Source organism: Chiloscyllium plagiosum, chromosome 8 (genome assembly GCF_004010195.1).
Source record: "Chiloscyllium plagiosum isolate BGI_BamShark_2017 chromosome 8, ASM401019v2, whole genome shotgun sequence".
Classification (NCBI taxonomy): Eukaryota; Metazoa; Chordata; class Chondrichthyes; order Orectolobiformes; family Hemiscylliidae; genus Chiloscyllium; species Chiloscyllium plagiosum.
In genome coordinates, this window is record NC_057717.1 from 92,492,159 (window position 1) to 92,500,471 (window position 8,313).

Below are 8,313 nucleotides of genomic sequence, written 5' to 3' on the forward strand. Positions count from 1 at the left end.
CAGAGGGCAGTGGAGGCTCAGTCTCTGGATTCATTTAAGAAAGAGTTGGATAGAGCTCTCAAGGATAGTGGAATGAAGGGTTATGGAGATAAGGCAGGAACAGGATACTGATTGAGGATGATCAGCCATGATCATATTGAATGGTGGTGCAGGCTCGAAGGGCAGAATGGCCTACTCCTGCACCTATCATCTATTAGGAGAAAGTGAGGACTGCAGATGCTGGAGATCAGAGCTGAAAAATGTGTTGCTGGAAAAGCACAGCAGCTCAGGCAGCATCAAAGGAGCAGGAGAATCGACATTTCAGGCACAAGCCCTTCTTCAGGACAGGAATTGTCTATTGACTTTTTCACTGGAGTGCAGGAGGCTGAGGGGTGACCTTGTTGAAGTTCACAAAACCTTGAGGAGCATAGGTAAGGTGAACAGCAGGTGTCGTTTCCCTAGAATGTGGGGAATTTCAAAACCAGAATGCACATTTAAGGTGAGAGGAGAAAGTTTTAAAAATGACATGAGGGGCTTTCTTTTAAACACAGTGAGTGGTTTGTGTGTGGAATGAACCTCCTGAGGAAGTGATGGGTGCGGGTGCAGTTACAACGTTTAAAAGGCAGTCGGATTTGTACATGAATCACAAAAGTTTGGAGGGATATGGGCCAAGCACAGGCAGGGGGGGCGAGTTAAGTTTGGGATAATGGACAGGTTGGATTGAAAGGTCTGTTTCTGTGCTGTTGGACTCTGTGACCTCATCAAAACCAAGAATGTCAATCAATCAGTGAGGTTGTGGAACAGGAACTGAGTGAGTTCACACACTGTGGTTATGAAAAAATGTCTTATAACTGTGTTCCCAGTAATACCCAATAAAGCTGCAGAATTATCTGGACAACTGACTGTTCTCTAATTATTCCGCTTCCTCCTAACGGCTGACTCGGGCTGAACAATCAGACCAGGTTTACGTGGTTTTGAGATTTCTCCAAAATACAGGACAGGTGACTGGGCTGAAGGTACTGTTTCAGCTCTGGCTCAGTAACTGTCAGTCTTGTCGTTGGTTCAAATCCCAGCCCAGGGGAGTCAAAGACAGCATCAAGTTGGACAATTCCAGTCCAGCGCTGAGGGACTGCCGCTGGAGTCTCAGACGCGCTATGTCAGCTGGCACGGAAGATCATACGGAACGTTGTCAAAGAAAGGAAATAGAGGAATCCTTCCCTGCCCGTGTTCTGCCAACACCTCCAAACGACTACATCACACAACTGCGACCACCCTTCGGAAACACCTCAACAGCTTTAAATTGGTTTTGGTGGGGGGGGGGGTGAGTCCAAAGGGTTGCTGAATACGCTATGTAAATGCACCTTTCTGTTGCATTCCAATGGCATGAACAGGGGAATGCATTAGAGGTTTGGACAAGACGGCGATCGGTCCCAGAGTAGCTGGCCCTCTCCCGTCCCACCATAAGCTGCCCAGGCCACTGTAGGTCATACGGGAGGCTCCATTCATGATGGGGAGCGTCTGTAGAGAAACACCCTCCATCATTTAATTATAGTGCTCCATGCAATTGCAGAGTACCTCTGAGCCACCACAAGCCTCTTCCCCACTAAGCTATTTACCAACGAACCCAGTTGGAAGTTCCTCTTTCCTCAAACCTCTTTTCTTTGTCCCCTGCTTCCGCTTCAATACATTCCCCAGTCAGGTTTGAAGGTGACCACCTTCCACTAATCTGAAGCTGGTCGATAAAGCCAATTTAGCAAGAGCAGGCTAGATTTGTTCCCACAAGTGGGTCTGGACCACAGTCAGTGGTGGCTGCGTGGTCACCATTGAACTAGCCTTTTTATTCTAGATTTGTTCTGAATTCAGCTTCTGCTTTGGTGGGATTTGAACCCGCATCTCCCCGATCTCATCCTGGGCCTCTGAGACTGCCAGACCAATGGCGGTGCACCATGTTCCTTCCTGAATGTCAGGGGTCCAGTCCCACTGGAGTGTGACATCACATGTTCACCGCAAACAATTGGAGGGCCTGGGCTATAGGGAGGGGCTGAACAGGCCGGGGCTGGTTTCCCTGGAGACCGAGGGGTGACCTTGTAGAGGTTTATAAAATCATGAGGGGCATGGGTAGGGTGAATAGCTGAGGTCTTTTCTCTGAGATGGGCGAGTCCAGAACTAGAGGGCATAGGTTTAGGGTGAAACGGGAAGGATATAAAACAGACCTAAGAGGCAACCTTTTTATGCAGAGGCTGGCACGTGTATGGAATGAGCTGCTAGAGGAAGTCAAAGAGTCCCTACAGTGTAGAAAGAGGCCCTTCAGCCCAAACCGACCCTCTAAAGAGTAATCTACCCAGACCAATTCCTCTCCCCTATATTTACCCCTGACTAATGCGCCTAACCTACACATCCCTGAACACTATGGGGCAATTTAGCTTGGCCAATCCATCTAACCTGCACAGCTTTGGACTGTGGGGGGAAACTGGAGCACCCGGAGGAAAGCCACACAGTCACGGGGAGAATGTACAAGCTCCACACAGACAGTTGCCCGAGGCTGGAATTGAAACCGGGTCCCTGGCGCTCTGAGGCAGCAGTGCCAACCACTGAGCCACTGTGCCACCCAAATGGAGGGGGCTGGTACAATTACAACATTTAAAAGGCATCTGGATGGGTATATGACTAGAGAAGGTTTGGAGGGATGCGGGCCAAATGCTGGGGACTAGATTAATTTAGGATACCTGGCTAGCATGGACGGTTTGGACCGAAGGGTCTTTTCTGTGCTGAAATCTCAACATCCAAACTGATGAAGGAAGAAGCCTGTACTGGAAATGAAGGGAACACTGGACAAGGTGAGGGTCCAACTCTGTCCGCAGAACAACCAACAGCAACTGGAAATATCCAGTTCGGCAAAGTCTGTGAAGGTCACGGGGTGGGGGGAGTGGTGGGGGGATGGGAGGAAGGTGGGAGAGCTTACGTGATTCAATGGGTTGAGGAATAGAACATGTTGCAATGGGGCAAGTGAGAACAAAGGATGTCAGGGTGGCGTCACACAGGAACATCCTCATCTTGCGGTTGAGGGATGGTCAGAAGGAGAAGTAAAGAGGAAGCTTCAGTCCCAATACTTGGCAGTGATACAAATGCCAAGCAGTTACACTGAGAAGAATATAATGCCTCTCTTCCCTGTGTGGCATTACCAAGAATAAGGCCGGCCCAGATTTCCTTCCTGCCCCTTTTCCTCAATTACATGGCTCTGTTGGCATGACGACAGGGCCTTTACCTCACCAAGGGAAGCCACTCAAGTGAGGCAAGAGGCCCACACCCATCGTTTAAGAACTAATTTGAGAGGCAAGCGCTTGAGCACAATGTATTGCAGGCACGGTTAGGTAGCGAAGGCAGGGTGAACTGGTGTGGGTGACCCTGGCAGGCAGAAGGGATGGGTGACCCCAACCACATCCAGACCAACCCAAGGCCAATATCTGCAGCCATCCCCTCACTGACATCGCTCCACAACATCTTAACGTTGGATACATGTCTTGTGAATTATCCACACAGAAGCTGAACGTATTTCTCAAACACAAAATTCTAAACTTCTAATGTAGGATTCCCTGGGACATTCCGTTCCTGGGGCAGCACGGTGGCTCAGCAGTCAGCACTGCTGCCTTACAGCGCCAGGGGCCTGAGTTTGATTCCGCCTTTGGATGACTGTCTGTGTGGAGTTTGCACATTCTCCCCGTGTCTGCGTGGGTTTCCTCCGGGTGCTCTGGTTTCCTCCCAAAGTCCAAAGCTGAGTAGGTCAGGTGGATTGGTCATGCTAAAGTGCCTGCAGTGTTCAGGGAGGTGTAGGTTAGGCGCATTCATCAGGGGAAATGTAGAGTAATTGGGTAGGAGAATGGGTCTGGGTGGGTTACTCTTCGGAGGGTCAGTGTGAACTTGTTGGGCCAAATGGCCTGTTTCCACACTATACAGATTCTATGATTCAAAATACAACATTGCTGCATTTGGAAGGAGAGTGCAGGAAAACACGTCTTTAGATGTTAAACGGTTCCTTCCCACTTTGTGAATTATGGTCTCCAAGAGAGTAACAAAGGAATGCATTGGTCATGCTCCCATTTACTTTTGTTTTCATTCATAGGGTGTGAGTGTCGCTGGCTGGGCCCAACATTTATTGCCCGACCCTAGTTGCCCCCTTGAGAAGGTGGGAGTGAGCTGCCATCTTGAACGGCTGCAGTCCACCTGCTGTGGGTTGACCCACAATGCCCTTGGGGAGGGAGTTCCTGGATTTTAACCCAGAGACAGTGAAGTAACGGCGATGTACTTCCAAGTCAGGATGGTGAATGGCTCAGAAGGGAATTTGCAGGGGGTGGGTTTTCCCATATACCTGCTGTCCTTCAAAACGGTAGTGGTCATGTGTTTGGAAAAGTATTAAAGAACAAGCAGAAGAAAGTAGTTAAATGAAGGAAATCATGTCTGATAAACTTTGTTGAGTTTTTTGAGGAAGTAACTGAGAAGATTGATAGTGTGATAGACATTGTTTACTTGGGTTTTAGTAAAGCCTTTGACCAGGTTCTGCATGGTAGACGAATTAGTAAAGTTCAATCACAGGGAATTCAGGGTCAGCTTGTGAATTGGACACAATATTGGCTTAATGGCAGGAGACAGAGGGTAATGGTGGAGGGGTTGTTTTTCAAAGGCCTGTGACCAGCGGTGTGTCGCAGGGATTGGTACTGGGTCCACTTTTGTTTGTCATTTATGTAAATGGTTTAGATGAAAATATAGAAGGCATGGTTAGTAAGTTTGTGGAGACACCAAAATTGATGGCATTGTGGACAGTGAAAAAAGGTTATCTAAGATTACAAAGGGATCTTGATCAATTGGTTCAATGGGCCTGAGGAGTGGCAGGTGGATTTTCATTTGAATAAATGTGAGGTATTGCATTTTAGTTAAACAAACAAGGGCAGGATTTATACAATTAAAAGTCGGGCCTTGGGTAGTGTTGCAGAACAGAGGGGCTCAGGGACTTAATTCTTTGTAGTTTGCACTATATATATAGATAGGAGAAACTGAGGACTGCGGTTGCTAAAGGTCAGATTCGAGAGTGTGGTGCTGGAAAAGCCCAGCAGGTCAGGCAGCATCCGAGGAGCAGGAGAATCGACGTTTCGGGCATAAGCTCTTCATCAGGAAGCAGCATGGACTGGTTGGACCGAAGGGTCTGTTTCAGCGCTGAATGACTGTACAAAACCCAACACAGAACAAAGTCGTCTGGTGGTGAGGTAACACTCAGGAGGTAACACTCAAAATTATCACATGTAGGTAGGGTGGTTAAAGAAGGTATTTAGCACGCGTGCCTTCATTACTCAGATCTTTGAGTATAGAAATAAAAACCAAATGAACTGGGGAAGCTGTAAATCAAAATTAAAAACAGAGAACTTGCTGGAAAAGTTCTGGCAGCATCTGTGGAGAGAAATCATTGTTAATGTTTCGGGTCTGGCGGCCTTTCCTCAGACCATTCCTACACCTTTCTGACGAAGGGTCACTTGACCTGAAACGCTAACTCTATGATTTCTCTCCACAGGTGCTGCCAGACCTGCTGAGCTTTTCCAGCTGTTTCTGTTTCTGCTTTGAGGACAAGAGTTGGGACGTCATATTGAAGTGTTCAGGATCGTGGGGAGGCCTCTCCTGCAGTACCGTGCCCAGTTCTGGTCCCCCTGTTATAGGAAGGATATTATTAAGCTGGAGAGGGCTCAGAAAAGATTTACCAGGATGTCACCAGGAATGGAAAGTTTGAGTCATAAGGAGAGGCTGGATGGGCTGGGACTTCTTTCGCTGGAGCGTAGGAGGTTGAGGGGTGACCTGATAGAGGTTTAGAAAACCATGAGGGGTATAGGTAAGGTGAATGGCAGGTGTCTTTTTCCTAGGGTGGGGGGATTTCAAGATTAGGGGGCATATTTGTAAGGTGAAAGGAGAGAGATTTTAAGAAGACATGAGGGACAACCTTTTACACAGAGGGTGGTTCGTGTGTGGAATGAACTTCCTGAGGAAGTGGTGGATGTGGTTTCAGCTACAATGTTTAAAAGACGTTTGGGTAAGTACATGAATAAAAATGTTTGGAGGGATATGGGCCAGGAGCAGGCAGGCAGGACTAGTTTAGTTTGGGAACATGGTCAGCATGGACTGGTTGGACCAAAGGGTCTGTTTCAGCGCTGAATGACTGTACAAAACCCAACACAGAGCAAATCATTTAATTGTCATGACTACAGTTCGGTCTCTTCTGGTGAGCTGTTCCCAATTCTGTGCAGCTTTGACTCATGGGCTGGGAATAAAGACAAACCTTTGAAAAGAAAGACTTTTGAACACACGAACAGCTCCACTTCCACTCATTGCCAGTGACCCACGCCATTTGGAACTACAGCTGTTTGAGAGGTGCTGTGAAGGAAGTAAGGGTCCAGATTAGAGCGGTGCTGGAAGAGCACGGCAGGTCAGGCAGCATCCGAGGAGCAGAAAAATCGACGTTTCGGGCAAAAGCCCTTCATCAGGAATGAAGGCAGGGAGCCTCTGAGGTGGAGAGGTAAATGGGAAGGGGGTGGGGCTGGGGTGAAGGTAGCAAAGCTGGGGTTGCATGAGGGAGAGAGACTCACTGAGACTCACTGAAGGAAGTAAGCGCGAGCTCATAAACTAGGACAAGCCTGGGCCTAACTGAACTCAGGCACAATCGGGGCTTAGGGGGCACTGCAAGGGGAGAAACAGCTCAGGGTGAGGCTGGCTGTGCCCGTGTGGTACACACCAAGGAGAGTGGTTAGTATCCATCAGAGATTAGGCACTGAGCCTCACCCACTTTACATGGCATTGTTGGGCAAAATAAGACTTCAGGGAGAAAGTGAGGCCTGCAGATGCTGGAAAGTCAGAGTCGAGAGTGTGGTGCTGGAAAAGCACAGCCAGTCAGGCAGCATCCGAGGAGCAGGAGAATCGATGTTTTGGGCATAAGCCCAAAAGTCCTAATGAAGGATTTATGCCCAAAACATCGATTCTCCTGCAGAATAAGACTTCAGTCAATCCAAAAAACATTAGAAGTTCGTAAATGTGCAGGTTGGGTGGATTGGCCATGCTAAATTGCCCATAGTGTTCAGATGCATTAGTCAGGGGGAGATGTAGAGTAATAGGGTAGGGGAATGGATCTGGACAGGACACTCTCGGAGGGTCAGTGTGGACTTGTTGGGCCACATGGCCTGTTTGCATACTGTAAGGATTCTATGATTTTATGAAAATCCTCACCACGGGCAGTCCCTCACAGATAAGGGTAAGTCCACAGATGTCCGTACAGACCAATACAGTGACCATGGGCTCTGTTACCCTTGGGGCAGAAGGTGATGGTCACAGGAAGGGGTAGGTGGGATATTAATGTGGCACCGTGGCTCATAGCATCAGCCACAGACAGCTGCCTCTGTAGAGTTTGCACATTCTCCCCGTGTCTGCGTGGGTTTCCTCCGGGTGCTCCGGTTTCCTCCCACATTCCAAAGATGTGCAGGTCAGGTGAATTAGCCATAAATTGTCCATAGTGTTCAGGGATGTGTAGGTGAGGGTGCATTAGCCATGGGGAATGCAGAGTTATGGGAATAGGGCAGGGGCAGTGAGTGTGAGTAGGATGCTGTTCGGTCAGTCGGTGTGGACATGTTGGGCCGAATGGCCTGTTTCTACATCGAAGGGATCCAATCCTGAAGGCGTGGAAGGTGCCTGTGCCAGAATTCTTTTAACGTGGGGGGTAACTGTTGTGCACCACTTACCAAACAGGCCGAGCAGGTCTTGGTCCAGTGGACAGCATAACAGGCCTACTGTATGGCCTTGCATTGCCTGCAGTGGAGTGTGAACAAACAGTTATTTTTTAAACCCCTCTCCACTCCCCCCATAATTTTACAAAACCCTCGCAGCCCAGTTATCCTGAGTATTCCACCCGGACCCATTCCCCTGTCCTATTACTCTACATCTCCCCTGACTACTGCACCTAACCTACACATCTCTGAACACTACGGGCACTTTAGCACTGCCAAGTCACCTGACCTGCAAATCTTTGGACTGTGGGAGGATGGTTGAGGGTGGTGGGTGGGGTGAGGGGATGGTTGAGGGTGGGGTGAGGAGATGGTTGAGGGTGGAGTGTGGGGTGAGGGGATGGTTGAGGGTGGAGGGTGGGTGAGGAGATGGTTAATGGTGGGGTGAAGGGATGGTTGAGGGTGGAGGGTGAGGTGAGGGGATGGTTGAGGGTGGAGGGTGGGGTGAGGATATGTTTGAAGGTGGGGTGAGGAGATGGGTGAGGGTGAAGGGTGGGGTGTGGGGATGGTTGAGGGTGGGGTGAGG

General features: G+C 49.0%; 1 long non-coding RNA gene across 1 annotated transcript in view; it reads right to left on the minus strand.

Annotated features, from left to right (window-relative positions):
• The window catches only part of LOC122552442, a 20,686-nt gene that overhangs the window by 3,824 nt on the left and 8,549 nt on the right, over positions 1–8,313 (minus strand). Inside the window, exon 2 of the long non-coding RNA XR_006312400.1 lies at positions 7,746–7,812. This is a non-coding gene — a long non-coding RNA (uncharacterized LOC122552442). The remainder of the gene's footprint in view (positions 1–7,745; positions 7,813–8,313) is intronic.